A 14,583-nucleotide genomic window follows, 5' to 3' on the forward strand; every position below is an offset into this window, starting at 1 on the left:
GGTCTGGTGGCACAACCGCCAGCACCGCCACCTGCACCGCAGCCAACACCGCCACCTGCACCGCCACAAGCACCGCCACCTGCACCACCACAAGCACCACTACTGTCAGCAGCAGCAGCCCCAGTGGGCAGCGGGAGAAGGGCTGGAGCCTCTCCCTACCACTGGCAGCACCTGCACGGCGGCCAGCACCGCCACCTGTACCGCCACAAGCACCACCACCTGCACCACCGCAAGCACCGCCGCAAGCCCCGCCACCTGCACCGCTGACAGTAGCACCACTGCCAGCAGCCCCAGTGGGCAGCCGTTCAAGGCTGCAGGAGAAGGGCTGGAGCCTCCCCCCACCACTGGTAGGACCACCACCAGCACTACCACCACTGTGCAGCCGTAGCCGGCGGCGGGTGGACTGTAGCCCTCACTCCGTGGACTATCATGCATCCTGGTCACTGAAAATCTTGTGGCTCTGACGCCCAGGGGAGGGACTGTGACCTGGTCCCCCCAATGTGCTGCATCACTGGGCACAAAGCCCCCTCCGGAACCAGTGGAGAAAGGCATCCACTCACCCTATCCTTGGCAGGATGAAGCACACTGGGCACAAAGCCCCCTCCAGAACCAGTGGCGAAAGGCATCCACTCACCTTATCCTTGGCAGGATGAAGCACACTGGGCACAAAGCCCCCTCCAGAACCAGTAGAACATGTCACCCACTTGAGAGACTGTGGCTTTGCACTCCCCAGGAGCAAGCAGTGGGCAAACCACCCACTTGAGAGACTGTGGCTTTGCACTCCCCAGGACCAAGCAGTGGGCAAACAACCCACTTGAGAGACTGTGGCTTTGCATTCCCGAGGAGAAAACAGTAGGCAAACCACCCACTTGAGAGACTGTGGCTTTGCACTCCCCAGGAGCAAGCAGTGGGCAAACCACCCACTTGAGAGACTGTGGCTTTGCACTCCCCAGGAGCAAGCAGTGGGCAAACCACCCACTTGAGAGACTGTGGCTTCGCACTCCCCAGGACCAAGCAGTGGGCAAACCACCCACTGGAGAAACTGTGGCTTCGCACTCCCCAGGACCAAGCAGTGGGCAAAACACCCACTTGAGAGACTGGGAGTTTGCACTCCCCAGGACAAAGCAGTGGACAAAGCACCCACTTTAGAGACTGTGGCTTTGCACTCCCCAGGACCAAGCAGTGGGCACGGAGCCCCCTTCAGGAGCAGCGCGTAGTACCATCTTCCGGCTGAGGTGCCCCCCATTACCCTTCCCCCGGGGAGCCTGTGTGTTTTCGTTCTGATGGCCCTTCAGTGTTCTCTCCGTTTTGAGGCAGGAGTCAAGTGTGAGCTTGGCCTATGTGTTATAGCCCAGTGGGCACGGACTGTTTTTGTGTGGACATTGTCCCTCATTTTTTATATATTGTATATATTGTACATACTGTTTATTGATTTATGAATGTTTTTTTCAGAATTTCAAAAATAACACTCATTTGACTCCATTCCTTTTGTCCTTGCGTTATTCCAGATGGTTACGGGGTGTATATGTAATGTTGTTGCATGTGTTTGTGTGTACGGTGATGGGGGTGAGGGTGAGGATGGTGGTGTTGCGTGTTGCGTGTGTGTGTCACTTTCTTTTTCCTCCACCCTCCCCTATGTACTAGGTGCAGTACTCACCGTGGTCGGTGTCACCGGCATTGGTACTCCTGGTATATGAGAAGATACACGAGCATGGGTAACACCTGTAGTTCGGGCTCCATGGCGTCCTGGGTCTTCCTTGAGTGTCAAGAGGTTAGTGGTTTCCCTTCAAAGTACTGTTTCCACCGTGCTTTTGATGGCGTTGGTAACGCCCCTGAAAAGCTGCCGGATGGGCGGGTTGTAATGTGGTGGGCGGTACATTGTCTTCCGCCTGGCTGTTGGCAGTTACCACTGCAGTGTTTGTTGCTACCGCCGTGGTGGTCGGAGTGTTAAAGTGGCTGTCTGTGTTGGCGATTTCCGCCGTGGTCATGATTCCATTTTTGTTACCGCCGCCTGTTGGCGGTATTACCGCCGCTTTATACCGATCGCCAGGGTTGTAATGATGGCCTATGTGCACTTTACCACTGCCAACCAGTGCTATGGTGCTTGTGTTCTCTCCTTTAAACATGATAAAATTGGCTTGCACCCAATTGGCACATTTAATTTACATGTAAGTCCCAAGTAACGTGGTATTACATGTACCCAGGGCCTGTAAATGAAATGCCACTAGTAGACCTGCAGCATTAATTGTGCCACCCACTCAAGTAACCTTTTAAACATGTCTCAGGCTGGCCATTGCAGCCTGTGTGTGTACTTGTAAACTACCATTTCGACTTGGCAAAGTGAACCGTTTGCTATGCCTAAACCTTCCTTTTCAATATATATACATCACTCCTAGGGGAGGTCCTGAACCGCCAATGGGGCAGGGTGCAGTGTATTTAAAAAGTTGAACAGGCACTTTTAACTTTTTATATGTCCTGATAGTGAAAAACTTTTTAATTCACTTTTCTCTACTGCAAGGCTGACCTCTCTGATAGGATAACATTGGGTTACCTTATTACATTTAATAAGTACTAACATTCGATTGGGAGTGAGGACTACTATTGACCTTGGCGTCTGAGGAATTTTAATTTAAAATTCTCTTTAATAGTAAAGTTGTATGTTAAGACACAATTCTGAAAATACAACTTTTAGAAAGTTGGCATGTTCTTGTCCTAACCATTTGGTCCCTGTAGCCTGTATTCTCGGTCACATAAGTAGGTGTAGCTGACAGTTGGAGTCTCTGTATTGATCCCAGACAGTGAGAAAAAGGGAAAGTAGGTGTTGGCAGGATGGGTCATCCCTGACTTTATGAGAGGAAGGAGCTCTCCCCTACCACACTTGCACATCACAAAGGCTCTGCCGGAGCACATTCTCAAAGGGTTTGACACCATTCTTTTGTGACCACAGGCAGTACAGGGAGGAAGGAAATTCCAAGCACCTCCGCAGGTGGAAGCCTCTAGAAACCTCTCCTACTTCAAAGTGGGCACCAGCTATTAATAATGGACCCTCCAACCCACCTCTTCAGTACACATCTGGGCCTGTCAGAGACTCAGGAGGACTCCTGTGCTGATGGCAAGAAGGACTGGTACTCTGTTGCCTTGCTGCCCTGTTGCCAAGATAAGAAGGTCTGGACCTGCATCTTCAACCCATGACCACCAGAGTGACTTCAAGTGCTAGTTGCCTAGCCTGCTAATCAGAGCCTCAGTGACAGAAAAGGCTCCAACCACCTTGAACTCAGCATCTGGAAACCGCCTGCTGTGAGTCCTACCCTTCAAGTGGAGTCACCCCAGTCCTGGACCCTTGGAAGTGGGCCTGGAGGTGCTCTTTCAGCCTAGCTGTCGTCCTGTGAGCAGAACCAATGCAGTGTGATACATCTCTTTACAACCAAAACAGAAACGCCTTTGTGCGACTCATCCCTGCCGCAGGGCCTCGCATCCCAGCCCGTACCTTCCTCAGAGCCACTGCTGAAAATAATATCAAAATCAGCGCTGATGAAGTCCGTCTGGGACAAAATGTGTTGGCTGGGTTGAGTTGTTTTGTATGAAGATTTCAAATAATGGGATTTTGACATAACACTGTGGCTCCCATTTTGTAAAGGATTTTGAAAGGAACTCCGAATTATTAATAATTGACGGATACTTGAATAATTAACTTTGGCACTACTGTTTGAATTTCCTCCATGTGAGTTTATGTATTTTGAAAAGAATGGTTTTGTGAGCAGTGAAACCAAGGGGGCAGTGGTTGAGCTCACCTCAGCTACTTGGAATTACTATACACCAGTGTGGCTATCTGGGGCCTACACTGCTTAGCTCTGTGGGTTTGCTTGTATTTCACTCTGACAGAGACTGCGGTTGCTGCTTGAGTAGAGTTTACCACCCTGAATCTGTAACCCAATTTCCTACAACCTGTCTCTGCCATCTCTGTTATACACATCTTGGCTAAGATCTTGTACTAATTCAAACTATCCACAGGCTTATCACTAAACTCAGAATAGCAGTTTAACCTTAAAAGCATGCGATTTTACTGGACAGCAAATGCAAATGTCTTTCTGCATGTACTTTTTCTGCTTTTGATTTTACAGAGTGGTATTTAAGCATGTGGAAAAAACTTTAAGTAGATGAAATAAAGTTAATACATAAAGCTATGAACATAATTCCGCTATGCTTGACTTACAAAAAACTTAAAATGACGGTCATTTCCACTATCTGCTGTAGATCACATGGCCTTTGCAGACCTTTATTCCCAAATCCTAAGGCTCCACTGAAGATACGCCTGACTTCACTACCACACTTATTATAAAGCATAGCATATCATCCTTACCATGTCACTCTAAGAGACACACTTCACACCATCCCCACTCCACCATTACAGATAATCACAACTTATTTCACACAATCGCAGATCCCCACACTTCAATTTTAACCACGTGCTAGCTTTTGCCCTTCTAACTCTAGAATGAAACAATGACATCGCTGAGTACTACATGCCCTATCCGTACGTAAGAGGGAGACTTCAACCATGTTTGACTTTTTATTATGCTGTCTCAAGATGGGAGGGGGTCCCCTGCCATGTACCCATGTCTTACATTCCTGTCTCACTACAATAAGGATTTTGGCAACTATCTGGTTATCTTTGGCTGGTACCACATTGGTTGAGAAATGTAATATTAAAATTCTAAACAAAGCTATCTTTTAACCCTGCACGTGACTATTCTGGTGAAAAACTTTAAGGTTATCCTGTGCATGATAAGACACATTTATTGCCCTTCTTCCCTAGGCCCCAAATTACATCCCTCCACACCCTTGGTCAAAAAATTAGCATCTTGTTGTAAGAACCCCTAGATTTGCACCAGAAGCATGGCTTCTTCCCATGCACCATAATCATCCACTACTAGGCTTACAGCAACAACTATCTCCCCGTCATATCAGACTTTGTAACCTCAACATCATCGCCAACCAATCCCCCCTTTGTACTAAAAACATCCCCACTATATAATAGCGATGAGTCTTCAGTGTACTTTGACAGCTTTCAAAACTACTAATTTTAAAAGTTTCAAAAAACATAAAACTCCTTATTTTGTTTACCTATATCAAATCTTGGTGTAAATAATTAGATCAGATTTCTGAAAATGAAAACACTGATTTTGTTTACACAAGTGCAATGAAATTGGTTGCATTTCAGTAGTAAGTAGATGCTTGGGGAATGGTGCTGGTGGGTGGTCCTTTTGTGATTGTTTCAGAATGGAGTGGCACTCCTTCCTTCACTGATTTAGTTTATGCTTTATTGTGCTTATATGCTTTATTGTGTAATTACTTAAGATCATTGCAACCGACCAAGCGGAGACGTTAAAAAACACCATAAAACAATGAATAATTCTTGCTTTCTTTATGGTTTTTAGTCTAGTTAAGTCCTGTTCACTTGTCGATCGCCTTGAGATGTTTAGTCTTACTTACTGGACAACACTGAGTTACTGACTGGTAAATTGAAAATTTCTTGAAGGGACTCTAGGTGAAAAACATCAGAAGCGTTTTTTTTTATTGATAAAATTTAAATAGTTCAGTCCACAGGTGGAGTATGCAGAGTGCGGTTGGTGTGGATGCTGCTGCCATTACTCATAAGCCTGGGGCTGCCAGTGTTCATTTCCTATGCCAGTTGAGGGCTTGTTTTCTCATCTTGGTTTTTTGTGGCATGTTTTAAGGGATGTTCTGCTTTTAAAATACATTTTGCAAAACAGACCATTTGTTGTGGAGTCAATCCTTTCAGACTAAACAGTATAGCCTGCAGGCATGTTCTGATACCATTGGTGTTCAAAATGTTTTTCAGATACAGCTTTCTCCAAGGAAGTAGAGCGGGGTAAATACAAAGGATGTGTATAAATTCTTCCCGGTGATGTGCGCAAAGTCTGCATTGTCTGTTGTTTGTGGATCTAAGCCATTTTGGTTCACCCTCCAATGCTGGTAGTACACCAAGTCTGGCGTGTAGCACCTTTATTTTTTGTGACGTTTTTTATATTGATGCCATATAAGGTTGTGCTGTTGAAGCCTTATATGTGTTAATTGTCATCCAAGAGTGAGATCGATTTCTGAACTTATCTTTGGCCTTGCTCCAGGAGAGCATCTTGAGTTGTATGTTTAGAAGTTGCTTGAAATTTTTATGGGATAAAGACTTTTGCCATAACTACTCTGCCTGCAGATGCTTTATGGCGAAAGCGATTCTCTTTAGCCATGGATTTGGGACTTCCGCCTGGTTTGTGTTGATTTCCTCCCAAATCAGTGCCTTTAATGTGTTTAGTTGGGCCTGTCTTAGCATGGATGCATATTTGAGCAATTCCTGTTCTTGTACTAATGTTTGATCTTGTAATCTGAATTCCAACCTGATCTGCGCTGGCGAGGAGCTGTGTGGAAGGTGGAAGAAAAGGCAAAAGACTTTGCTTTGTGAAGTCGTTCAGTATGCTTGGATATATTTACGAACCGTATGTTAGGACTGGCAGGAATTTTGCTTTTATCACTGTAAGGAGAGGGCACCAGATTGGGGTTTGTAGTTTTGAGGCCAGAGCTAGGACTGATGCAAGTAGCGATGCCAACTTTGCTTTCAGGGTGTTTAGGTGCAGGTGATGCGACCAGCGCTCTTTTAGCGAGACGCCAAGGTACTTATGGCTTCTGCTTCTTTCCACGGATTGATTCCCACAGAACCATTTATTTTTCTTTATTATCTGTTTGCCAAAGATGATTACCTTCGTTTTCTCCGTGTTTACCACCAGCTCATTAGTCAGGCAATATTGATTGAAGGTGTTTAGCACTTTTTGGAGACCTGTTACTGAGAGATTCAGTAAGGCGATGTCATCTGCATATAGTAATGCTGTTACGGGATTGTTACTCAATTTGTGGGGATAGGAGTTAGTGGTGTTTAGCTGTGTGCACAGATCTGGCAGGTAAAGGTTGAAAAGCATTGGAGCCAGAAGACAGCCCTGCTTAACACCTCTGTCAACCTGAATTCTAGACGATACTCTTCCGTTATTTCCAACTTTCACCCTTGCCCAGTTTTCTGAGTACAGAAGCTGTATTCCTTTTAGCAGCTCTGGTGGGATTTTAATGTTTGCTAGTTTCCCCCACAGCTTGTTTAGGTCCACTGAATAAAAGGCTTTGGACAAGTCCACGAGGCAAGTGTAAAGGGCCATTTTTTTGTTTGTATATTTTTCCGCGAGCATGGCTAGCGTTATTAGGTTGTCAGAAGTGATACTGAATTTACTATCCCATTCTTTGAGATTTTCGAGCAGGAGGTCCGAAAATATTTTTGCGTTGATGTCAAGCAGTGATATTAGTCGATAGCTGTCTGGGTTCCCATAGGGGCCCTTAGTCCTAGTGCCTCTAGGAGTCTGACCAGGCAGTGATCACATTTGTCCCTATCCTTAAAAGGCAATTCTTGTGGTGGAATGCCCAGACGTTGGTCCAGGACGCCTTCCCGGGAGCTTCTTTTGCCATGGTTGACCATGTTATGATCCAGGGGGCGTTTCCAAATGCCGTCTTTAGGAATAGCAACTCTTTTTCAGTTGTGTCTAGCAGGTGCTGGTTACGCGTCATGTTAGGGCTGATGTAAATATTTATTATTATGATGGACATGGGTATTTGTTCCAACATCCAGTTTTCGATAATAATAGCTAACATGTGAGCTAACTTCAGGTCTAAGATCTTGGTATTGAAAGATCTACGTGTGGTTATGTAGATTGAGAGGCCACCTTTTGGGTGCCCTTTGGGTTTGGGTCTAGCTGCCGGGCTTAGGAACTCTTCAAATCCAGCTAATGGATTTTCAGATACTTTCCAGGATTCCTGTAGGCAGATGATGTCGAAGTCGTTCAAGTAGGCTTCCAAATTTGGGTCTTGCATGATTTTGCTGGCCCCTGCAATGTTCCAAGATATTATGTTTGTGACCCACAACTTGCTTTTGGACAGCATTAGTCCGGTTGGGATTGTTTTGGCAGAGCACCTTCCAGATCTGACATTATGCTGCAGGGTTCCATCAGGATCGAGAAGTGGATCTGTGCTAGCTGCATCCCTCGTCTTGCAGTCCACCTTTCTGACAATGCCTTATCTGTGAGATGCCCTGGTCGATGGATATAGTGATCTCTCTTGGGCTCTTGGAGAAGGTAGGGAATGCCCCTTTAGCGTGCTGCAAAAAAGATTGCTGATTTTCTGTTCGTGAGATAGTTGTCCAGAAGTTGTCCCTTTTATTGATCTCTTCTTGCGGGATCAGAAAGGAGGGGCATTTTGCTTCACACGCTTCCTTTAGCTCTATGCCCCAGTCTTCTAATATCTCTGATTTAGACCGTACTAACTGTGCTATCTCTGTGCTGTTGAAGCAGACTTCGGTACTTTCACTTATGTCGTCTTTTTTTGGTGTTATGGAGGCTACATATTGTAGATCTTTACTACTTATTGTTTCTAGTCCTTGGATTGCGCTGCAGATTCTCAGATTGCCTTGATTAAGGATGTCCCAAGGGCTCTAAGATTTGTAGGAAGGGCAAAAAGTAATTGTGTTAGCGCCCCCAATTTATGGGGGTGTGAGCTTAATTGTTGATTTCACGCCATTTGTGGTGTGCAGGGCTGATGTAACTGCAGCGTCTATGGTTGCCTTTTCTTCTGATTCGGCGATCACTTGATTCGTGGTATTTGTATGATGCTGGGGATTTGGAGAGTTTGGGTAGGACATCATTGATTTTGGAGTCCAGTGTGTAGACCCCTCGTAGTTGGGATCACCGATCCATTTGCTAGTGCCCTCTGAGTCCCTTCCGAGGAAGGATACCTGTGTGGAAGCCTTGAGTTGGTCTGAATGACCTGGTTCTTGCTGTGTTCTTGTTCACTTGTTCTTTTCCAGTGTATCATTGAGCTGGGGATGGATCTACAATTTAATCCAGAACCGTTCTTCTTCTCCATTGATGGAAGCTGAGTGGTTGCTTCTGAGGTTGCGGATTGTGTCTCTGTTTTGGGTCCTGAGTGGTTTGATTGTGATCCGTTTGAGTCTCCTATTGTGCTTTTCGGGCGGAGTGCCCCCATGATCTTATGTCTGGTTTGTCCAGTTCTTCCTTCTTCTTGCGGCCTTGTTGGATTGTTCCTGGGTGGTAGGAGTAGCCGCTGGTCTGTTGTGGTTGGCGACTTTGAGTCACCTGGTTGGGCAACTGTGGATTGCTTTTGTTTTGCCCTGGGGATTCCACTTGGTGAGCTGTGATTACTGTGGCTGGAGGGGTGTGAGTATCTACTTTCCGGCTCCATCACTGTTTGATTGTGCATTTTCTTGAGGCGTTTTTTGTTTTTCCTGGAAAGGACAGGAATGAAGGGGCCTTTCGTGGCTTTGTGTTCCTGGTTTGAGCCTTCAACAGAAGATCCTAAAGACTGTGCTGGACTTGCTTGGCTTGCTGGACTTGCTGCATCCTGTTCAGAGTGGGTAAATGTTCTTTTTTGTGGGTTGTTTGTGCCTTGTGGGCACTGTGGGAGGTGCTTGATGTTTCCCCGTTGGAGCAATTCCTGTTTTAGATCTGTCACTAATATGGACATAATTGATGGCAGTTCTTGGAGTTTATCCAAAATTGGGCTACAGTGACACTGGTATGACTGATTTACCTTGCCCTTGTCGGCCTCCATGTGGGACTGTGCTCTTCGAATGAGCGTGTTCAACTTGTCCAGCTTATTGTCTATTGCCATTGTGGTGGTTGCCAGACTATGCAGAATTTCGATTTGGATGTCTAGTTTGTCTGTATTAAAGATCATTGCATTGCTTATGGCTGTTAGTGTGTTGTTTAGGGCATCCCATCCAGTCAGCGGGGCGTCCTTCGTTTCCTTGGAGCTGTGGTTTTGTGCTGTTCCAGGTGCCTGTTCTCCTATGGTGCTAGGATGTTTGACTATCTTTTCTGTGTGTGTGAGGGGAGCGTCCTCTCCCTCTTCCTCTGCACACTGCTCCTTTCTTTGTTGAAGACCTCCTCCAATTCTTCCTGTGTAAGTGAGACCTCCCAGCAGAGGGAGGTTGAATGTTTTGCTAAGGCTGGTGCTGATGATACTGGACCCAGTTTTTCCTGGCTTCCTTCTGTGCTGTTTTATTTGGGGTCGTGTTTTATGGGTGCCCCGCCCCCACCTCAGCCTTTTATCACTATGATTCACTATGATTAGAGATACAGGGGGTTCCCATTTTTGGTCGAGTGAACTGTTGTGAGTTATATGGAGGGGTTGTGTGCTAGACGCACTTGGGATGGACAAGTCCGGCATGGATTCTTGTGCCGTTTTACTTGGGAAGCGGTTTCCCAGGAAGTGCCCAGTGTAATGGTACTGTCACTGAAGGATCTCCTGTTTGGCTGTGGTCTTGAAAATGTTCCTCCTGAGAGGGGGGGGTTTGCAGCAGGCGTTTTTCCCCAGTGGTGTGAAGTACTTGTCAATTCCTTGGCCCCTGGTGCTTCGGCTTCCCCCTTGTGCCTGCTTTTGTTCTCCGGGGGTGCACTCCTTTGGCTTCTCGGACTCGTTAGCCTTCTGGGGGTCTGCCTCTATTGTGTTTTGATGCCTCCTGACGTGCTTCATCTTTCCCCCACCCTGCTTTTTGGGCGCTGCTTTCTCTTTTTTCATTAGGTTTTGGATCCTGTCGTCGGCACTCAGGAGGAGGGAGCTGCATGTTCTCTTGCTATTCCCACCCACTCTAGGTGTCTGTTGGCTGTGGCTGATAATGTTGCTGCTGATTGGGGAATGGAATTCGGTGGTGAGGCGGCGCACGTACCTTGATTCCTGGAATGCACCCCCCTCTGGGCTACTGTGCTGCTGATGGGCTGCTGAAGGGGCCATCTGAGCCCTTCTGGCTCCTGCTGAGCCCTGCTGGTTGCCCTGCTGTGTTACTGCCATAGTCCTGGCTGGTCCTGGTGGGGGCCTTGGGGCCTAGTGGGCCGGTTGGCTCCTGCTGGGTTCTGGTCCTGGCCTTACTGCATGGCCTAAGTCAGGGGTGCCTTGCGTGGTGTCCACAAGAGAGTGTGGCTGGTGAGCGGGTCTCACCGGCCCCCACACCAGCAGCACCCAGACCTGGCTGAGCCGCTTCCGTGGAGGGCCAGGGGTCTCTCTAGGCAGCAGCCGCCAATAGCTGCCGTGCCCGTGCTGTGCTTCACCTGCTTCACTTTCCTTCCCCCTCCCTTTCTCCTCCTGCCATCTGCCGTGCACTGCTCCCCACCGAGGGAAGGGAGGCTGGGGAGGCTAGGAGCTGTGGAAGCTGTGGGGGCTGTGTGCACCCTCCGCGGGCTTTTCTCGGGTCGGACCGCTGTTTCCTGCATCCTGCGCAGCCCGATCCGCTTCCTCCTCGCGATGTGCTTCTGGTTCAGCGCGCGCTTAGGTGCACGCGTGTAAATCAGCACCACTTTCCTGCTGCGGGCTACGGACCGAGGTGTCAACAGTCAGCAACATCCAGTACTGGAGCAAGAAATTATGGTCTTGTACTGAGATTCTCGGACACACAGTTAGAAAAGCACGGGCAGCGATCTCACTCAAGAAAGACGCAAACAGTCACAGCACAAATCGGCAAGATTATGTGATTATCTCATGGGAGCACTGCTAATTTAGCACAACAAAAATAATGTGTTATTTTCGCCTCAGCATGCGCCATGCACATTCCACGCCCCTTTGGTAACTGCTGCGCCCTCACAAGAGTCGAGCCTCTTACACGCCATAGACACAAACACTTGGCTTGGTGTTCTGTGTGCCAGTTTTTTTAGCTGGGGATTATTTTCCCCAAATGCTGCCTGCTGATCCGATTGTGTTAAATCCAAGGTGAAATGGGTGGAACAGGATGCGATAGAGCACAGCGGCCTGAGTCCAGGATTCCTTGGCGTTACCTGGAGACCGCTGATTAGTAACCGGGCGCTGCAGTGCACGCTTCCTTGTGTGCTTGCTGTACCTTCTGAATTATCCCATGTGCCCCTTCCGTCTGTTTAAATGCAGGACTCAGGAGGAGGGCAGAATGTGGGGGTCATAACGACCGAGCACGATACACTGATGCACAATATTTGGCCCCAGTTTCCCAGGCTCAATAAACAGTACGATCTCCATCCTGCTTGCTCCCATTGAGTTGTGGACATAAACCAGAAGCAAAGAAAGAAGCTGCGGGGAAGGAGTCCTGGAGGAAGAGAAGCATTTCTGATGGGAATGATAAGGAAGGTGTTAATTGGGACAAATATAAAACTCACAAATCAGTAATAATGTATTTGCGTGCGTGTGTGCGGTAGTACGTTTTAAAATAACAGGAGGGCTTTGAATGGCCAGTCACAGCAGGGTCTGTGGAATGTGAACTACAGCGTTAAGTTGTGTATTATTGTGAAGCTATAAACTCCAAAATCAAACTATCAAATCGCCAATCAAAAGACATGCCATGGCCAATCTTTGGTCTGAAAAATACTATGGGAAAGGTGAAAACAGGCTACAGGGTAACCCATAACTATAATGTCTAAACATGTTTTAAATTTGATAAATTATAACAATTTTAATCCTTGCCTTCTAGCTGAGTATGGCAGGTCACAGACCAGTGTAATCCTTACCTGTACCGCTGTACTATGATCACAGCTACTACAATTACAGGGTTCTGTGGCTGTTTTGCTTTCTACATAATTATACATTTGTGACATTAGATGGTTGTTTGGGTAGCAGGGAGCTGGCCTACTTTTCAATTACACCTTTGTCCTGCTTAGGTCATAACGTGCATATTTGGAAGAATTTAGGGCCATATTTATACTTTTTGACGCAAAACTGCGCTAATGCAGTTTTGCGCCAAAAAAATTTGCGCCGGCTAACGCCATTCTGAAGCGCCATGCAGGCGCCGTATTTATTCAATGACGTTAGCCGGCGTTAGCCGCCGGCGCTGTCTGGTGTGCGTTAAAAAAAACGACGTACACCAGGCAGCGCCGGCGTAGGGGGAAAATGGCGTATGGGCATCCACAAATGGTGCAAGTCAGGCTGAGGCAAAAAAATCGCCTCAACCCGATTTGCGCCATTTGTTTACGACACCCAACCCCCATTGAAATGACTCCTGTCTTAGCAAAGACAGGAGTCATGCCCCCTTGCCCAATAGCCATGCCCAGGGGACTTCTGTCCCCTGGGCATGGTCATTGGGCATAGTGGCATGTAGGGGGGCACAAATCAGGCCCCCCTATGCCACAATTTTTTTTTTTTTTAAATACTTACCTGAACTTACCTTAATGTCCCTGGGGTGGGTCCCTCCATCCTTGGGTGTCCTCCTGGGGTGGGCAAGGGTGGCAGGGGTGTCCCTGGGGGCAGGGAAGGGCACCTCTGGGCTCATTCTGAGCCCACAGGTCCCTTAACGCCTGCCCTGACCCAGGCGCTAAAATCCGGCGCTAATGCGGGTTTTTTAGACCCACCCACTCCTGGGCGTCATTTTTGCCCGGGAGTATAAATACGACGCATATGCATCGGAGTCATTTTTTAAGACGGGAACGCCTACCTTGCATATCATTAACGCAAGGAAGGTGTTCACGCAAAAAAATTACGCTAACTCCATGAACTTTGGCGCTAGATGCGTCTAACGCCAAAGTATAAATATGGAGTTAGTTTTGCGTCGAATTTGCGTCGGAAAAAACGACGCAAATTCGGCACAAACGGAGTATAAATATGCCCCTTAGTCCTACATATCGCAGGCTATGATTTTTTACATGGACTAGAGAAGCAACCTATACATGTTATCATGAAGGTTGTGAGTTCCACATATGGGTAACTGGATCCATCTGCCATGTGTTGGTTCACCCATCATGTCAGCTGTGTCCTTGTCATCAATTCTGTGAACGCTGAATTTATTGCTAATAAATATTATGTATTACGAATTAGGAATTTGCATAGAATTTAGTTAACAGACTGTAATTTGTGACGTGGAAAATGTGCCCACTTGAGTGGCCATCATTAATATGTAATGTTTTACTACATGCGTACTAATGTTTATTGAGAAACATACATGAATAATAATTTTGCAGTAATGTGTCATATTGTGGATTTGATGCTATGTACTTGCTTGTTAATTGTAGGCCTTAAGTTACCGAGGTTTGGGCCTAAGGATTGCACAGCCTCATATTAAACTGCAATGTCCAAATAAAAATGTGAATTCATGTTTAGAAAATAAAGATGTATTGTTCTCGTTTAAATTGACCAAACATTTAACAGTAGCCTTTAACTTTCTCATGAGAACTGCTTGTAGAATCATTCTGTACTAAAATGGATACATTTGTAAACTTGTGGATTGAGACAGTGATGTTCACAGGAACTAACAATGGACGCACTGACTAGAGTATGGATGTATACAAGAAAGTTACCTGATGAGTCGGATGATAGGAACGGAAGAAGAAGAACCAATCATCAGCGTGTGAAAGATAGCTTAGTTATATCATAGATTCGAACTTGGATTAACTGTAAAAGTTCGATTTTCTGACCAATGGTAAAGTGGGAAGTTCTTTAGGTGATTTTGACTTAACCTGACTGCACAGAGGAAAAACTTAACTTCTTCGCTCATTCTTTGACAACTTGTCA

This window comes from Pleurodeles waltl, chromosome 11 (genome assembly GCF_031143425.1).
Source record: "Pleurodeles waltl isolate 20211129_DDA chromosome 11, aPleWal1.hap1.20221129, whole genome shotgun sequence".
Lineage (NCBI taxonomy): Eukaryota > Metazoa > Chordata > Amphibia > Caudata > Salamandridae > Pleurodeles > Pleurodeles waltl.